Source organism: Ceratotherium simum, chromosome 21 (assembly GCF_057802395.1).
Source record: "Ceratotherium simum simum isolate JZ-2026a chromosome 21, ASM5780239v1, whole genome shotgun sequence".
Taxonomy (NCBI): domain Eukaryota; kingdom Metazoa; phylum Chordata; class Mammalia; order Perissodactyla; family Rhinocerotidae; genus Ceratotherium; species Ceratotherium simum.
The window spans coordinates 16,598,871-16,617,314 of NC_141920.1; the positions used below are offsets into that span (position 1 = coordinate 16,598,871).

The 18,444-nt window shown below is 43.0% G+C and overlaps 1 protein-coding gene across 10 annotated transcripts in view; it reads right to left on the minus strand.

Annotated features, from left to right (window-relative positions):
• The window catches only part of PKIG (cAMP-dependent protein kinase inhibitor gamma), a 79,888-nt gene that overhangs the window by 28,885 nt on the left and 32,559 nt on the right, over positions 1–18,444 (minus strand). For 3 of the 10 annotated variants that reach the window (XM_087445233.1, XM_087445231.1, XM_087445227.1), the window contains one exon: positions 12,874–12,932. The exons of 5 other annotated variants lie outside the window; for them this stretch is intronic. The gene's annotated coding sequence lies outside the window, so the exon portion shown is untranslated. Of the gene's footprint in view, positions 1–2,813; positions 2,958–7,331; positions 7,418–12,873; positions 12,933–18,444 lie in introns of those variants that run through there. 2 more of the 10 variants (XM_087445228.1, XM_004430369.3) reach the window with 2 other exon arrangements.

Below are 18,444 nucleotides of genomic sequence, written 5' to 3' on the forward strand. Positions count from 1 at the left end.
AAGCAGGTTCTCTGAGGGGACGTAATCCATCCAAGATGTCTCAGCTAAGAGGTGGTGAGGGCAGAGCTCTTATCTGCTACCCTCCCCAACTTCTCATTGAACCCTAGTCTAAAGTGACAGGGACAGGGGACACAACCACCCCAGGAGTCACAAATGCAAATGCCCACAGGGGCCAAGGGGCAGGCAGGAGACTAGAGAGCAGACTGGGCAAGTGAATGGCGCTGATGGTAATAAACTGGAGGACACACCAGCATAAAGGTATTCGAACTCAAACAGAAATAAAACCAAAACCAGGTACCTTCCTTCCTTCCAGAATATCAGCTCCTCACCATCACCTAGGAAGAGGGGTGACTTTTTTAATTAGTTGAAGTCTCGAGATCCTGGGGTACTGGGGTGAGGCAGAGGTGAGCCCTTGGCCTTCCCACTGCCTGTGACCATGGGTGGTTTCATGGCAGCAACGGTCCACCACCTAGGGGGCTCTGAGAACCCTCCTTATTAATTAACCATGATCTTAATTCAAACAAACAGTTCTAAATACTGCATCTTCCTGAGGGTTAGGGTCTCTGACAGCCTTAAAGATAAAAATCCCTTAAACTGCCAAGACCTGGAACCTTGGAAACTCAAAATCCAAGATCTGACAACTTCATTCGCTTTTCTTGGTACTTCGGCTCTGGCCATCCTTTCCCTGCAGCAGCGGAGGCCGCGTCTAAGTGAGATGAGGATGGAAGGGGGGCAAATAAAGAGATTTTCCCTTCCTTTTCTCCCTCTCTTTTGCCAAGTTAAGAACTAGGATGGTGGGCTTTAAGTTAAAGTTGAGTATGATGTGTCTCCTCTGTCTCTAAGTGCCAGGCTTTCTACCAGGCAATGAGGTGACAGTGACAGACGAGACAGACTCACAAGGGAGGGTGCATACAGTCTAGCGGAGACACAGTGAACCAAAGTTGTGCCAGTAATTATGGAAGCACAGTTCAGGTAAATACGAGGAAGGAGTTCAGCATAATATGGGAACACAGAGTGCAGACTTAGACTCAGTGAGTGGGGTTAGGGAATAATGATACCGACCACCTCGTGTTACGTAAAAGACTGAGCATAATGTGGGGCCTGGCACTTAGGAGGTGCTCAATAATGTTAATTCTTTTTTCTCCTCCCTCCCTGTTGTGTGTATGCATGCACGCACACACACACACACATCACACAGACTCTCTTTCTTCAGAGACACCAAACCTACAAAGCTATAAAAACTCAGAAGTAATTTAATACTGCCTGTTTTATGATGATAACAGGCCTCCCCAAGATGCGTCTCTTTGGCATGTGGAATATTTTGAGCTAAAGGCAATCGAGACCCTGCGGCTGGAGAAACTTTTACCTCTCCCTTAAAGAATTTAAATTGGGTGCCTTGCCCATAACAAGAGTAATTACCAGAAATAACTTTTTATGACCTATCTGTACAGCAGGGCAAACCTCTAATTACTGAACATCTGCACTTATCATCCTGTGAGTTACCCTCCTCCCCTCTGAAGCCTCAGGCCCCCATTCCATTCCTTAGCTCAGGATGGCATATATACCTCACTTTACCTTTCTGTCTCTGAACATGTATGTGGGGTTCCCGTATGTACACAATTAAATTTGATTTTCTCCTATTAATCCGTCTCATGTCAATTTAATTCTTAGACCAGCCAGAAGACCCTAGAGGGTAGAGAAAATTTTTTCCTCCTCCACAATGTCCTCTTTAATTGTCCTACAGGCACCAGTTTTTAGCTACTATGGGATACTGAAAACCAAGGGCTCTTGCTCCTCAAGCGCTGAGGATTCTCCTCAAAGGGGAAAGAGATACAGATGGTTCAAACTTTCAAGATGAATTTGGAAATATAGTGATCATTTAGTTTTGCCCCCTCATTTAGGTACAAAAAGGAAACTGAGGCCCAGAGAGTGTGAAACACTTGCTCAGAGTCACACAGTATCCTTGGGTGGCCCTTCTACTATAGGGTGGCTCTTTATTTTTTAAAGCTGAAGTCTTTCCCCTTTAACTATGATTTTTCAACTGTTTTTACGCTAGTAGGGGAGGTGGATCACACACAACAGCTGGAAGCCATGTATCTCAACCCACCTGAGAACCCTCAGCCTAGGTGCCCACTGCTACCAGTTCAAAATCCTGAAAACAGACCGCAACAAATAAAATGCCCAAGAGCTTACATGTTCTATTTTCTAGGCATAAACAGCAAATTTTAAAAAGAAAGCAATAAGATCACAAAGCCAAAGTTAAAGATTTCCAACACTTCTTTCCAAATTGGAGTTTGCCACACAGCTACTGTTGCATTGGGGTGTACATGATAACTTCATGAAATCTAATCATATCTGTACCTTAAATTTAAAATATTAATCTTGTATTTGTGACGGGAAGGTTATAGGGAATTTTCACTTTCAAGAGAAATTTCTCTCAAGAATATTTAAAATTTTTTGCTCCACCTTTGTAAGCAGAAAAAAAATAAAAGTTTTACAAACACCAATTTCTAAGGGAGGATTTCTTTCTTTGTCTATTTTTGGGGCAAGGAGCTGCTTTTAAAGCTCTAGATAATCTCTCAAAGTTCTCCTGGTAAAAAAGTAAAACATCATGTGAACAGAGCCCATCTGTGAGACTTGAGGCTCAGTCCCAGCCCCAGGCAGTTTCAGACAAAGTCATAATTTCCAGAACAATAATATATCATAATATAAAAATAGACACTTTGTGACCAACAAACTGGAAAGCAAGCTCTCCGGAGAGCTCTGCCTCTCCCTGGGGGTGGGGCGGCGGTGGAGAATCAAGTTCTACTTACAAGAGCAAAGAGTTTCTTCAAAGTCCAGTGGTCCTCAGTCAGAAGTGAAGGTAGAATTTAAGAAACCAGGATTCAAAACGCCTCCCTTTTGAGGCTAAACTAGATTAGCAGACAGGCCCGCGGGTGCAGTCCACAAGACTCTCTCTCGCCCTTTATCTCTCCCGCTCCCTCGGTCTCCTAAATGAAATGCACTTCGAGGTTTCAGTGGGTGTTTCCCACGTCTCGGGCCAAGTAAGTCCCCATTTGTTGTAACCCAATGCTCAGCTTGATGATGTCAACCACTCAGCTCCCTTGCTCAGTTTCCACCTCTCCGTCCACAGGAGAGATCCATTTCCTCTGCACAACGAGCCAGGGGGGCTGTAACTGCATCCCAAGCCGTCACATTTGCCTAACATCCTTCCTTCAATTTTCAACACTGCAGCCTCAGTGACAAAAGGCTTCCTATCCACGCACTGGGCCGGGGCTCCCGACGTAAATCCCTCTGCCTCTTAGTCATGCTGACTGTGTGCTATCTAGTTTGCTTTGCTGTGTTTTACTTTACTTCTTTGGTGTATAATATACTAGTTAGGGTGGAGATCTGCACCGTGACCCCCCTGCCCCCCCACCCCCATTTCTTTCTTCTTGCCCAATTTTCCAAGTTGTTTAATTTCTCCACAAAGTTTCCTAGGTGCACGCTGGGCACAGTGTGCGAGTCTGCCCTTCACTTAGGGGAGATGACACAGGCCCATGCGAAAGGCTGGGAAAGAGCACTGGTCTGTTGCCTGGGGAACTGGGCTCTGGTCTTGTTCACACTCCTAACTGAATGAATGGCCTTAGGCAAGTCACCTCTTTCTCTGGACCTCGGTTTCCCCATCAATAAAGTGATGGCTTGGTATCTTCCACTTCTGAAATTCAGTCACTGAGGAGCTTATCCACAAACTCAACATAAGGAATTTTACTACAAGCTGGCTGACTACATGCTTCAGGGAGGAAAGCACCCTGGAGGTGTCAGAGGCCACTGCTCAAGATGCCAGGCTCAGCTGAGCTCCTTCAACCCCCTTTCTGGTGCAGCTAAACTGTTTCTCTAGCAGAAAACCCCCAAAAATTCACTGAACGAGTCCTGGGGGACATGTAAAGAGGCAGCATATACTACTAGATAAGATAAAGAAGCAAGAGAATTTAACTGTCCTTAGGGACTAACGTGGAACAGCAGTGGTTACAAGAGATAATAATACAGTTACTCGTTGCTTAACAATGGGGATACATTCTGAGAAATTCATCGTTAGCTGATTTTGTCGTCGTGTGAACATCACAGAGTGTACTTACACAAACCTAGATGGTATAGCCTCCTACACATCTAGGCTACATGGTACTCATCTCATGGGACCACGGTTGTATACGCGGTCCGTTGTTGACTGAAACCTCCTTGGGCCGCACATGACTGTAATCTCTTGCATTTGCAGACCGCTTGTCGGGGAAGACATAAAAGCTCTCTACTTTTGTGTACAGTGAGTAGCAATGTGACACATACAGTGATCATGAGCATCAATCTGAAAGCCAGAGATGTGGATCTGAGGCCTGTGTGACTTGACTGCTCTGAACTTTTTTTTTTTTTAACTGTAAAATGAAATAAATACTAGGGCTTCCATTGTAGGACTGTGAGAATTAAATAACACATCTAAGGGAACTGAAAGTATTTGGCAGATACTAAGAGTTGACAGATGGTTGCTCTCATTGTCTCCTTTGATTCTCATTTTAGGAGAATTAGGTACCTAGGAGTTGCACTATTAATTGCCTTTTCCTGGATGGGAAAATGAAACACAGAGAAGTTAAGTGACATGCCCAAGGTCACACAGCTCAAGATGAAAGGGCCAGATTTGGAAACTGAGTCTTTTAACTCCTACATAGGCCAGCACACATGCCACACACATGCCAGTGCTGCTACCAAAATACTGTGGCCTGAAGCAAGGCTGGGTTTCAATCGCCCCTCCCCCAAAGAGGCAAATCAGATTTGTCTTAAAACTACTTGGATGGGAAGTTGGGATTGGAGCTCTATTGGGGCAGAAGAAGCTATTTATAGGTAGGGGTAGGGCTGTGGTGGTTTGTGACTTAACAAGAATTTTAATTAGTTCTCAGAGAACTTTGATGCTAATCAGGAAAGGCCCAAGCAAACAGATTACATTTTAGGAGGGACTCTGCCAGTCTGAAGGCTTTCCCACAAGTTGCTGTGGGACTGTAGTGGAATAAAAAGAACCCCAGCCAGGTGAACCACAGAGAGCAGCAGTCAACAGCTTGGAGAGACCTGGGTCTCCTTCTATCCCTGGACCATCTAGCTGTGTGTGACCTTGGGCAAGTTAATGTCTTTGGGCTTTGGTTTCCCAAAGTAAAACGAGAATAATCACCGCATTTACCCTACAGGGTTCTTGTGTGGATTAAGAGCTTGGCACTTACACAGAGTTCAAAAATACATGTAAAAATAAGCTACAACATCCTAAAGTAAAGACATTATTTTCCAATTCTGACTCAGTGTCACCATCCTCTGCCCTGAGGATGATGTGACAATGAATGAATAAGGTCTAGAATGCCGGGAAGCCAGAAGGGCCTGGTATTTCTCCGGAACGTCAGGATAAGGGAGCAACGGAAGGCGACTGAGAGCTGTCAAGCGCGCTCTACCTGAAGCTGGGGCCATTGTTTGGCTGTACCTTTATTCCAGAAGCCTGGGTGGGCATCAGGAAATGAAGCTGGGCTCCTGACAGGTCAATTTACCGACATCACCCTGAGTGCTTTGAATCATGCTTTGTTACTTGAATAAAAATAACAATAAGTAGCCCATTCATAAAAACAAAGATACGTGTTTTCTTCCACAACACGTATTTTGTAACACTTGCCTTGCAGACTGAATAACTGTACATCTGTGACATAATCCATGAGGAGAGAACAGGGACAACACCAGAACACTCATTTTGTCTTCTGACAATGGTAGACACATTTTGTGGACTGGGGCCACGCTCAGTGATGAGCACTCTAGAAACACACTTTGTGTTTTTGTGTGTGCGTGTGTGAGGAAAATTAGCCCTGAGCTAACATTTGTTGCCAATCTTCCTCTTTTTGCTGAGGAAGATTGGTCCTGGGCTAACATCCGTGCCCATCTTCCTCGACTTTATATGGGACGCTGCCACAGCACAGCTTGATAAGAGGTGCATAGGTCTGCACCCAGGATCCGAACCCACGAACCCCGGGCCACTGCAGTGGAGCATGCAAACTTAACCACTACGCCACTGGGCCGGCCCCAGAAACACAATTTATGTTATCCCTACAATAATCAGGTGCAGAGAGATTATTAATATTCTCATCTTTTGGTTGTGGAAACTGTTGCAGCAGAGGAACCTGCTCGAAGGTAAGTGACGGGGTCTGTGCTCCAAGCTGGGACTGTCTGGGCCAGGCCTGTATTCCAAAGTCCCTTCCTCTATCGCCTTTTAAAGGGTTTCCTGCAGGAAACTTGGCAGTTCTTCACAGCCAGCGGTATCAGCTCCATTGGAGGAAAAAGGAAACTGGCTGCTTCAGAGCGCGGAGCTAGTCTGAAGGGCTCAGAAAGCCCCTTTGCCACAAAGCTGCCCTAATTCCCACCCCCTCATCCCCAGTCTGGAAGGGGTGTCTCTTTCTGAATTTCCTTAGTACTTTATCTGTTCCTCTCTAAAGAAATTTATCCTTTACGCCTTTGAGGCACATTTATTTCTGGGCAGATCTTATTCTGCTGCTAGAAAGTGAGCTTCTTAAGAAAAAGATCTGTGTCTAATTTACAAGCATTTTGTACATATTATTAGACACTTATTAAAATAAGGAAATCTATAAACAACAAAACTTTTATTGAATGTTTACCATATGCCACATAATATTCTAACTGCTTTATATAAATTACCTCATTTCATCCCAACAAGCATCTGTATGAGGTAGATATAATTATTATCTCCACTTGACACACAAGGAAATTCCAGACACAACCGAGTAACTTGTTCAGCTAGTAACTGACAGGTGTCTGTCGAAAGGAGTACATGAATGAATAAATTCTAGCCACCACTACCCACCTGCCAGTCCAAACAGCTGCTGCAAAATGCAACTAGCTTTTCACCCTATCAAAGGTGGACTCCAGGTGTCACGCCTCTTCACACTCACTTATTCACTATGCCGAACAGCTAGAAGGTCCCCATTTTTTCTAGACGTAATTAATTTAGAAGCATATTGACGGAGACATAAATAAAAGTAGGTTTTGTTTACTTTCCAATTATAATCATAACTGCTTATTGTAAAAAAAATAGGAAAATACAGAAAAGCAGAAAAAAAGGGAGGAAAATCATCTATCATCCTACCACCCAGAAATAACCAGTTAACCTCCTGGGGTATGGACCCAGAAAGAACCACACCTACACTCAAAACAATGTTTTGAAATCTCAGACACAAGTTATATTTGGGGGGAGGAATTAACCCCACAAAAGGCGATAAAGAAATGTTCGATACGTTATTTTTGGTTTTGGAGCACACCTGGCTGGTTTTTCTACGGAGTTTGATGCTCTGAGGCTCCACTTCCCGGTCCCCCTTGGACTGTTGCTGATGCGCCTGATGGAGATCTGGCAGGAGAAGAGAAGCCTGATCACACTGAGTAAGCATCTAGAAAATGGGTGGGTGTGCAGGATACCACACTGCCCCTCTCTGCTTTCTTTGGCCTTCTTGAGACCTGCTCCCCACCAGCAGGAGATAAGTTTCAGATTGGGGCAATTATGGGAGAGATGGATCTCCACTCTTGTGTTAATTTTAAACAATCTTACACTTGTTGATTTTTACAGCTGAAGAGAGCATGTGGTCTCCTCATTTTCAAGGTGAGGAATGCCAGGCCCAGAAAAGGCACGGGATTTCCTGACACGGCACAGCCTGGTGCTCTGCCAGGAGGAATACCTTCTATTGGTTCCAGGCTTTCCCTTGCCACTGCACCCTGAAATACAAATCTGATCGGCCCTTCCTTTTTGTTTTGGTTAACTCCTATTCAGCCATCAGATCTCAGATCAAATGTCACTTTCTTAGGGAGGCCTTCCCTCTGAGACAAGTTAGCTCCCCCTGCTGTATGAGTCCCATGACACCCTCTCCTTCTCCTCTCTCTCCTTAACATACGTTATTGTAGTACATCTTATACGTGTTTCTCTGGCAGACTGTAAGCGCCACGAGGTCAACAACGCGTCTCCCTTGTTCACTGGTACAGAATAGGAAACCTAATAAATATCTTCTATACACACACACACACAGACACCCTGGGTAGTTTGGGCTGGGGTATGTTTAAAAAAAGTGCCATGTCTTCTAAACTACAAACCATGCTTTCCCTCTTGGGGGTAGGATCATTAGAGAACAAGGGATTTCATGTCAAATAATTTCTAAAACATAGAAAAAGTTCACAGAAGCACGATGACAGACAGAGGCTGAAGTCCAGCACACAGGGACAAGAAGGCAGCAGAGGAAACGGGAGACAAACGGCTGTGTGGAAGCCCAGGGAGGCGCTGGGCGTGGAGACGGCAGGAATGAAGAGGACTACGGTAGACGGCTGAAAATCAGGGGATGCAGTGAAGGCCCTGTGCCAGCAGCTCCCCACCCACCCCTGCAGCACACAGACGGTCAGGAAGCTCTGCAGAACCCCAGGCAAAGACACGAGGCTCTTTAAATAAATGGAAAGACGTGCCTGGGTTGATCCAGGGCTTCTAGTAAGTGACCAAGCATCCTTATTCTGATTTCTGAAGGGCCCTCAGTCTAACTGCCACTCAGGTGGCCTAAAGCAAAGTGCACCCTTCAGCATGGTATGGAGAGCTTCCAGCAGCTTCCCAGGCAGCGGTGAGGCCTATGGGGCAGACAACTAATTCCAGAGGAAACCAAGGCCTATCTCCTAGAAGAAGTAGTTTGTTATTGATTACGAATGGCAAAAAAAGCATCAGAGGGCATCTGAGGAAAACCAACAGCACGACAAAGACTGAAATAAAGAGAAAATTGACCCTACAATGGAAAAGAAAACTCAGACAAATGAGAAGCTCTTGAAAAACATTCTTATGTCTTCAGAGAGATTCTGAAGATAGTGTGTTCATAAAACATAAGCTGACAAAATTGGGCTCTCAGAAATTAACAAGATGAATACTGAAATTAATAATTCAGTAGAAGGGCTGGAAAATAAGAAAAGGAAATCTTCCAAAACATAGGGAAAAATATTCAAAGGATGAAAAAGGATCTTGATATAGAACAATCCAGGAAGTTCAATGTCAGACTAAATAGGAATTCCTGAAAAAGAATAGAAAGAAAAAAAAGTACAAGAGGAAATTGTCTAAGAAATAATGAGGAAGACTGCCCAGCGCTGAAGGAAGACTGCATCTTCAAACTGAAAAGTTAAAAAGTGCTGAGAAGGATGAAAAGAGACCATACCTAGATATCATCTCCTAACCTTTCAGAATTCAAAAGGAAAAGATCCTCCAGGTTCCTAGAGAGACAAACAGACTCCTTCAAAAGAAAAGAACAAGACTGGTATCAGACTTCTTACTAGCAATCTGAGTGGCTGAAGACAACGGAGCAATGCTTTCTAAGGGAAAAGTTCTAAAGGAAAATGATTTGGAACCCAGAATTTATACCCAATAAAGACATTTTCAGACATGCAAGGACTACGAACCATTTCTCTCTCATGCAGTGTTTTCTCAGTAAACTCCTGTGAGAATATACTTCACCTGAATGAGGGTTTAAACTAAGAAGTAGGATTTGAAAAACAGGGATCTAACAAGAAACGTGAGAGGAACGCCCAGGATCATGATGAAGGCGGCCTGGGACCTCGATGGACTCACAGGCCTAGAGAGCGCCAGTCTGACTAGAGCAAGAGGGCGGAAGGCTCCAGGAAAACAGAACTGATGGATGCCTTAATGGGTTTACCGAAAACTGTACTGAAAGTCTACGGGAATGCGTGGAAAGACAGCCATAAGGAACAAGGAACACTGAGCATATTAAAGAAGTTATCATTAAGTCCAGGAAACACAGTTACACAGAAAGGAAAAATAATTAGAACATTACTGGCTCAGTGGTAAACAATATTTACAACGCCATAACACTGTAAAACACTGAAGACTGACAACTAAAAACTGGGATACTGGGAGGAAAGGGTAAAGAGAAGGAGAGTGAGTGGAGCTGTGGTGTTTCTAAAAAGGCTACAGCCTCACATGTCATCCTAGGAGGTGAGTAGGTGACACCTAACACTGACGAATAAAGAAAGAGCAGTATGGTAGTGGGTGGTCTTTGTCTGGATCTGATTTGAACACAAAAATACTTACGAGTTAACTGGAGATCTTTGCTAACAATAAGGGATTATTAATTACTCTATGTGTGATAATGGTAGTGTAGTTATACATATAAAAAAGGAGTCCTAGGGGCCGGCCCAGTGGTGCAAGTGGTTAAGTGCACGCCCTCCGCTGCAGCGGCCGGGGGTTCGCCAGTTCGGGATCCCGGGTGTGCACCAACGCACTGCTTGTTAAGTCATGCTGTGGCGGCGTCCCATATAAAGTAGAGGAAGATGGGTATGGATGTTAGCCCAGGGCCAGTCTTCCTCAGCAAAGAAGAGGAGGATTGGCATCGGATGTTAGCTCAGAGCTGGTCTTTCTCACAACAACAACAACAAAAAAGGAGTCCTTATTCTCTTAGAGATACATGCTAAAGTAGTTATTGACGAAATGATATGTCCAGAATTTATTCCGGAATTATCTAGTAGCAGGGGGAAAACGGCTGCAGGCACAGACGACACAAGATTGGGTCATGATTTTTGAAGCAGGGTAAGGGTGGTACACAAGGATTCATTATACTCTTCTCTTTAGTTTTGTATATGTTTGAAAATTTCCACAATAAAAAAGCTTTTAAAGAGATCGCTGTATAAGCATATTATTTAAGCTATATGGAGAAAAGTGCTAAAATAAACAGCTAACAGGATCAAAAGTGTATGCTTGTGGGAGCAGGACAGGAAGGAGGGGAAAAGAGGTGGGGGCAGGGGACAGCTGTTTTTCAGTGTAAGTTTTTAATGATATGTGACTTTAAAAAGAACAAAGCAAAACAATGTGCATGTGCCATTTTAACAAAAACAAAATTAATTTTAAAAAAGAAATGGAGGTAATACTATTAGAAAAATGGAGGTAACAACAGAAGAGCTAAAAGCAGAAAAACTAAATGGTTGCCCCAGGGTGAGGGGGTAAGTAGGAGACTGATGCCTTTCTGGGCTTGAAGATATTTTTTTAATGATGTTCATGTATTACTTTTATTTTAAAAATGTTATCTATATTATCAGTTATTGCCATCAGCTTTTAGCAGGGCCTTTTGCTAATGCTGACATCTACAAACTGAATCTGTTTCTCCGAATCCTAAATCCCGCCCGAGTATCTCCACGTTACATGTAGTAATAACTACTACTGCCATTTAACTATTGTCTGCCATTTGTCAGTGATTTATAGCTGTTATTTCTAATCTTTACAACGCTCCTGCAAGGCAAGTATTGATAGGCCCATTTTACAGATGAAAAAATGGAGGCTGAGAGACGTGAGCCGTTTGCTTGAGTCACAGAGCACAAGGCCAGGCTTGTGGGACTCTTTCCACTACCCCCTCTCTCTCCTACAGTCCACTAGTTTGGTACAGGCCAGAAAGTACTTTCACATAAATTTCCACATCGACTCCATGAAACAGGAGAGGCAAGGTTACCCTCACTTGACAGACGAAGAAACTAAAGCTAAGAAAACTTAGGCAACTTCCTCAAGAATCCAGGTTTCCTGATCCTTAATCTAGTACTTTCAATCACTCCTTATCATCTGTCCCCTCAAAAACAAAATGTCAAGTTATTCATAACCTCCTCATGGGCATCTGACATAAGAGTCACTGTAAATGAATGCAGCCGAAGCAGTAATTTTAAAAAGAGACTTATTTTTTCCCAAAGGAAATATAGTAATAAACCGTGGAATGTCCTCAGCTGTTCTAATGTCAGCATTTGCTTGAGTCCTCAAAGGCGCTCTGCAACTGTCAGCAGCCTGCCGCCTGGCACACAGCACGTCAGCGGCTGGCACAGGCGGCTTGCGGCAGTTCCGACAACCAGTGCCACTCTTTTTAGCTCCAAAAGAAAGGAATGAGCCGTGCGTGCTTCTGGCCTGAAAACATAATGTCTGTCTCTTCTAAAATCTACTTTAGTCAGTGGCCACGTGCTCCAGGGCTTTTCACAGCGCCAGGAATCCTGGATCCGTGCTACTCTAGAGCAGCTGCAAGTCTGTAAGGCTGCACAACAGGCTGGGTAGGGTGGGGGCCAAAAGAGGGAAACTGAAGGGCCTGAACATCTGGCCCCCCGGTCATCTCAAGCCCCGGGCAGCTGACGGCTCTGCCTGGAAGAGGAGCAGCCCAAGAGCTGGCACAAGTGCCATGAGCCTGGTGTGAGATGCTGCTTGCCGGGCTGTTCTGGAATCTGAACAATGGCAAAGCAGCAGCTAGAGGGAAGAAGCTGTTTACTTGAGTTCTAACTATTTATAGCACCAGCAATCTGCACATATTTGGATAACAAATCTCTGGGCTTCAAGTGAGCGGTGCTTTGCTCCTGGACAATTTCACCAAACACATTCCCTCCTCACGGCCACCCCCAGACCCCCTCGCTAACACATGTTGCCCTCAGGATGTTTTATTTAAGTTGCTGAGTTTAAAAAGATTATAAAAACAAATCATATTTTAAGAACAAGTGACTTTTAATCCATTTGTCTAAGAGTTTAAACTACATAGTATCATTTTCTTTAGGGCTTGAATCAGAGATTCAATTCTAATACATGTGTATTCTATAAAAAATACAACTGAAATAAAAACAGCACCTGAATGAGGTCTGTAATTTAACATGTACTATATCGTTGTAATGGTGCTGAACTCCGCAGAAGACCTACAAAGAGAACGTTTCTTATGACACAGTTTACGTAGGATGATAAAAGGCTTTAAGGAACAGATCCTCAAACAATATCTAATTATATACACATTCCAAACAAACAAGAGAGGTCTTATTACCTACCGGTTCTGGGGCAGAAGCAGTTGTAGTGTCCAGTGCCCAGCAATGCTCCCTTCTTCTCCCTGCCCCCGACAACAGGAGAGGGGTTTGTAACAAAAAGATGTGCAGAGCCTTCTGCACAGTTTTAACTCACAGACGGTATGATACCCTTGCCAACAACTCCGTGTGGAAAAACCAGCCTACCTCTAAAAGCTGCCTTGTTTTTACAGCAAAAGGGATGCTGATCAGCCAACTCCTCTTAGCCCAGCATTGCCTAATTCCAAAGAGGAAAAGTGGTTGTTAACCACCATGTATATTGGCTAAAATGTTGGCAGCTTCTAGCCCTATCACACAAAGCAGACAGGAGCTGGCAGAGAGAAAAAGGGTAGTAAGTGAGAAGAAAGGTTTATAGTGCAAGGGGTGATGCTGGACAATTAATTTCGGGAGAGGAAACAGACGGGATTCCTCAAAGGAACAAACTTCTTTTCTTATCTTTTCCCCCTGCTAATGAAGCTCATCAGAAGACAAACACAAAATTTCAATAACCCCACTTTTTAAAACCAGGAGAAAAGTGCTGGTGAGGGTGAAGGAAAGAAACACATCTATACACAGAGGGAATGTCATTTATTTTAGAAAATTTTTGCAAGTCAGTTTGTCAATCCTATATTGACCAAAATGTTTAATGCATGTAATCTTTCATCCCACCATTCCACTTCTAGGAATTTAAAGAATATCCTCATCATTCAGACCTTAGCTAAAATGTCACCTCTTGAGAAGACTTCCCCAACCCACCCACCCTAAGGTACCCACCCATCTACCTATCACATCACTTTCTTTTAATCGTCTGCACAGCACTACTATTTTCTTATTCAATTATTTGATTACTATCTGTCTTTCACTGCTGCTTCCCCCTTCCCACATTAAAACGTCAGCTTTAGGGGCCCGCCCAGTGGCACAGCGGTTAAGTGTGTGAGCTCCGCTAGGGCGGCCCGGGGTTTGCAGGTTCGGATCCTGGGTGCGCACCGACATACCACTTGTCCAGCCATGCTGTGGCAGCGTCCCATATAAAGCAGAGGAAGATGGGCACAAATGTTAGCCCAGGGCCAATCTGCCTCAGCAAAAAAGAGGAGGATTGGCACAGGATGTTAGCTCAGTCTTCCTCACCAAAAAAAAAAAAAAAGTCAGCTTTATAAGAGCAGGGACTTTGTCTGAAACACCGTTCTTCCTATGTGTTGGATGCTAGCCAGGGCTATTACATGCACCATCTCTTTTAATCCTCACAGCCATATGAGGTTTCTGTTATCATCCCATTTTACAGGTGAGCACACTGAGGCACAGTTTAAGTCCAGTGAGTGGCCAGCAAGTGGCAGTGGGAATATGAACACTGGTGTGTATGACTACAAAGCCCACGCTCTTAACTACTTCTCTCAAAACAAATCACAAGTTTCAGTGCGCACACTTTTTGATCAAGCAATTCTAGTTTTGGAAATTCATCACATGGCGATAGTCGGACAAAAACACATAGTTAGATACATCCTTATTTACTGCAGATTGCTTACAGCAGTAAATATCGGAAATATATTCAGGTAAGCCACCAGTTAGCTCTAAGCCTCAAGTTTATTTTTTGGCCAACGGGGGCCCCCATCTCAGACCCTCTGCGAGGATTTAACCAGACAACGCACACAGGACCTGGCTTGTAGTCAGTGTGTTGTTGTTGTTGCTATATGTATTTAAATCTCAAAAAGGATACAATATACCAAATGGTTAACAGAGGCTATTTCTGGACAGCGGGATTACAGGGGGGGTTCATTAACCAAATTGTGTACTTCCATGTTCTTCTAATTTTTATAAAATGCATATTAATGTTATACTCATCAAAAATAAATATATTACTATTTTTTTCAAAAAAAAGAAGATAAAGAAAATAAAACTGGAGGAACTTAGAGGAGAAAACTCAGTTTATGGGACAGTGAGAGAAACTAGTTTAGTAGACTTCAAAATAAAAATGTTCCTCCTCTTTTGTTCTATGTAAGAACAAGATCTTCAATGTGTTTACAGGTCCTATCCCACTGCCAGGGCCCACATTCACAGTGAAATGAAGGAGATTCTTAATAAGAATAAAGACATACAGAATTTATTAAGATGGCTTCATGAAATTTGAGAAGACGTTAGAACACGTACACAAAAAGAAAAAATATTCTTTATAACTACATCTGCACTCTGAAGAGAAAGGCTCCTATCAAATAAAACGCTGCTGATCACCTTTTTGGGTTCAGCCCTGCAAAAAGTAACAGAAATAAAAGCTGAGGGTTGCTAAGTAGCTCTGCAAATAAAGAACGAATTCCAGGGGAAATCTGTGAGGAATCAAAGGAGAGGAGCAAGGAGCCAGGACGATGGATTTTCTGCTATGTGACCCCTTTCTGAGACTTCCAAATCATCAGCAAAGTTGAAAATAACAGTTACGGGCCGGCCCCGTGGCTTAGCGGTTAAGTGCGTGCGCTCTGCTGCTGGCGGCCCGGGTTCGGATCCTGGGCGTGCACTGACGCACCGCTCCTCCGGCCATGCTGAGGCCACGTCCCACATACAGCAACTAGAAGGATGTGCAGCTATGACATACAACTATCTACTGGGGCTTTGGGGGAAAAAGAAATTGGAAAAAAAAAAAAAAAAAGAAAATAACAGTTACAAATGCTTTGGGGGAGTGTCTTCTTTGTTCTTGATGGAAACCAAGGAAGGGACTGAGTTTCAGTTCTGAGCTGACAGGCTGAGAAACACAGGAAGAGGAGGCAGAGATGACCAGGTGAACATAAGCCACACCTTCACTCCCAAGGCATCTACAGCATCTTGGGGAAACTCGACTTCTACAGGGCATGAAATAAGGGGCCAAGCTGATCTGATCTATTTCTTAAAGTGCTAAGACATCTGAGTTGTATATAGTTTATTTATCATGTGGGATCAAGGAACAAATCGGTATGTGTGCGTGAAAATAAGTTGTCTAGACTACTCCACACCATTGAAAAGCTTTTCCCAACTTGTGCCATGATTCCTACTCATTTTAGGTCACCTATTCCTTTGAGAATGTGATGAAAGCTAAGATCTTGCTCTTCAGAAAATGCATATCTTCAAATGAATGTAATTCCAAGGGGTCTGTGGAACCCCTGAAGGCCATCTCTGGGTCCGTTAGAGGTCCACAGACCAAGTTCACGATCTCTTGCTCTCAGGAAACTGCAACAGTGATGACGGACACTGCTTGTTGATGATGGGTATCACAAGCCACCTTGCAGTTTATGCAGAAGGCATAAAAACACTGCCAACGTTCATTCATTTATAAACATTTGTTGGATCACACCAGATCCTGACGGGATAAAGATAAAGGCAATATGATCCCTGTACTCACAGAGTTACAGTCAACTGACGGAAGGAAACAAGAAAACAGACCTCTACAACAGGATGAGACAAGTCAGACTGTACATTTCAGACTAACCTCACCCCTTCACTTCCTTTTTGGCTCCAGGACTTACTGGCCACCAATGAAACAACAGGCGGAAATGATTGACATGAATACTGAGCACAAGCAGAGGAAAGCGACAAGGGGCCAGGACAGTCGTGCCATTTTAAATAGCCAGCCTGCTTCTCTGTGGATTTTTGATTTTGTTTTGTATCTGCATAAAAATATCTCAAAAACAAAACAAAAAAACACCAAACCCAGAGCTCTTTTCTCTAATAAACAGTGACCACAGATTTTCTTTTAAAATGCCACTTTAAGAAAAAGGAATTAACAAACTAAAAGATTGTTCTGAAAAACTCATCCATGCAAGAGAAGCCTGCAATCCACATCACTAGTTTGCATTGTTAGATCAGCAAATGCTTATTGAGCTCTGAAATAATAACACTGTCTCATATTTGCATTGCATGGGGGACTTGCACATAGATGGTCTCATTTCTTCTGCGACACATATCTCCTTGTAAGTGCTTATATTCTCATTTAATAGAAGTAGAAATGGAGGCAAAGAAGGGGAAAGCGACTTGCCTAGGGTCATTTATAGCTTGTAAGTCCTGCAGCCAAAATCAGAATACAAACTGACCTACCTTCTCCTAAGCTCACAGGGAAAAAGGATAGTAATGAACAAGACAGGAAGGTCAGGCGAGGTAGCAGCAGGGATAGAGAGTGGAGGGAATGTGTTCATGCAGCACTGCTAAAGCATGGGTGTTGAAAGAGATGGACTTGAGCAAAAATCTTGACTCCATCCTCCACTTACTAGCTGTGCGACCTCAGGCAAATCACTTAACCTCTATGAATTCTGGCATCTCATTTGTAAAATGAAGAACATAATAGTGTCTATCTCACTGGAATGTAGGGAGGTGGAGGGAAGGACGTCGTGTGAAGCGGAGGGGTGCTAATTCAACTTTCACAAGGGGAGTCAAGAGATACAAAGTGAGTAGATTAGGACTGCCATTCCAGCAAATATGATGGACTAAATATCACAAAACCCTCCTCCCAAAACGCCTCAAATGATGGGTGCCATCACCGTAGCAAATATGTCAAATGCGTGGCTGAGCTTAAAAAAGCCACCATGGGAAATTTTCTGAGGCCAAATAGGAAGCACAAATCCAGTGAGATAAGCAAGCACCAGGGCCTTTAAAGACATCTGCAGTTCCAATAACACAGAGCCATTTACCAAAGTTAACTGTCTACAAAGACAAATGAAGGAAAAAACTACATATATGTGTGTATATATCTTATTTAGAATTTTGGAGGTAACCACCACAATTACCAAAAGCCATTACAGTAAAAAGCAAGTGGCTTTCAGGAGAAAGACTGGGTAAGTGGAAGGGAGATTTTACTTTTTTCTTTATATCTACCTGGATGTTTATTTTTGTGTACATGTATTACTTTTATAATTTCTGTTAAACTGGCAAGGAAAGAAGGTTGGTGGAACTCTGCCATTACCAACTATAATAAATAGTAATGGAATGAATAACATAAAAATAAATTTCAGAAGGAAAAAAAAAATCAGTCTTACGATGACTAGAATAGGTATTCTGCTTTAAATGTGTCTTATCTAAGATTTCTTTTTAATGATGATACCCAGCCTTATGGAGATATGGGAAAATGTGAGAATGGAAAATGGTACAACATCCTAACAGGGAATTTGACAACACATACTGAAAGCCTTAAAAATTTATATGCATGGGGGTATATGGGACTCTCTGTACTTTCTGCTCAATTTTGCTTGAACCTAAAAGTGGTCTAAAAAATAAAGTTTACTAATTTAAAGAAGTCTACATGCCCTTTGACCCAGTCATTTCACTTTTAAGAATTTATCCTAGAGAAATCCTTATGGATGTGTGTAAGGACTTGACTCAAGGTTGTTCACGTCAGCACTGCTTAGAATAACCCTAAAAGTCCACAGTGAAGGAGTGCCTAACTAAACTTTGGTACATCTCTAGAATGGAGTATTATGTAGTCATAATAAGTGATGCTACAGAAGAATAGCTAATGACATGAAAAAAACAGTCTCATTTTAATGTTAAGGTTATACAGTAGGGGCTCATGTTTGTAAAAGGGAAAATAGTATTTGCATAAAAAAATGG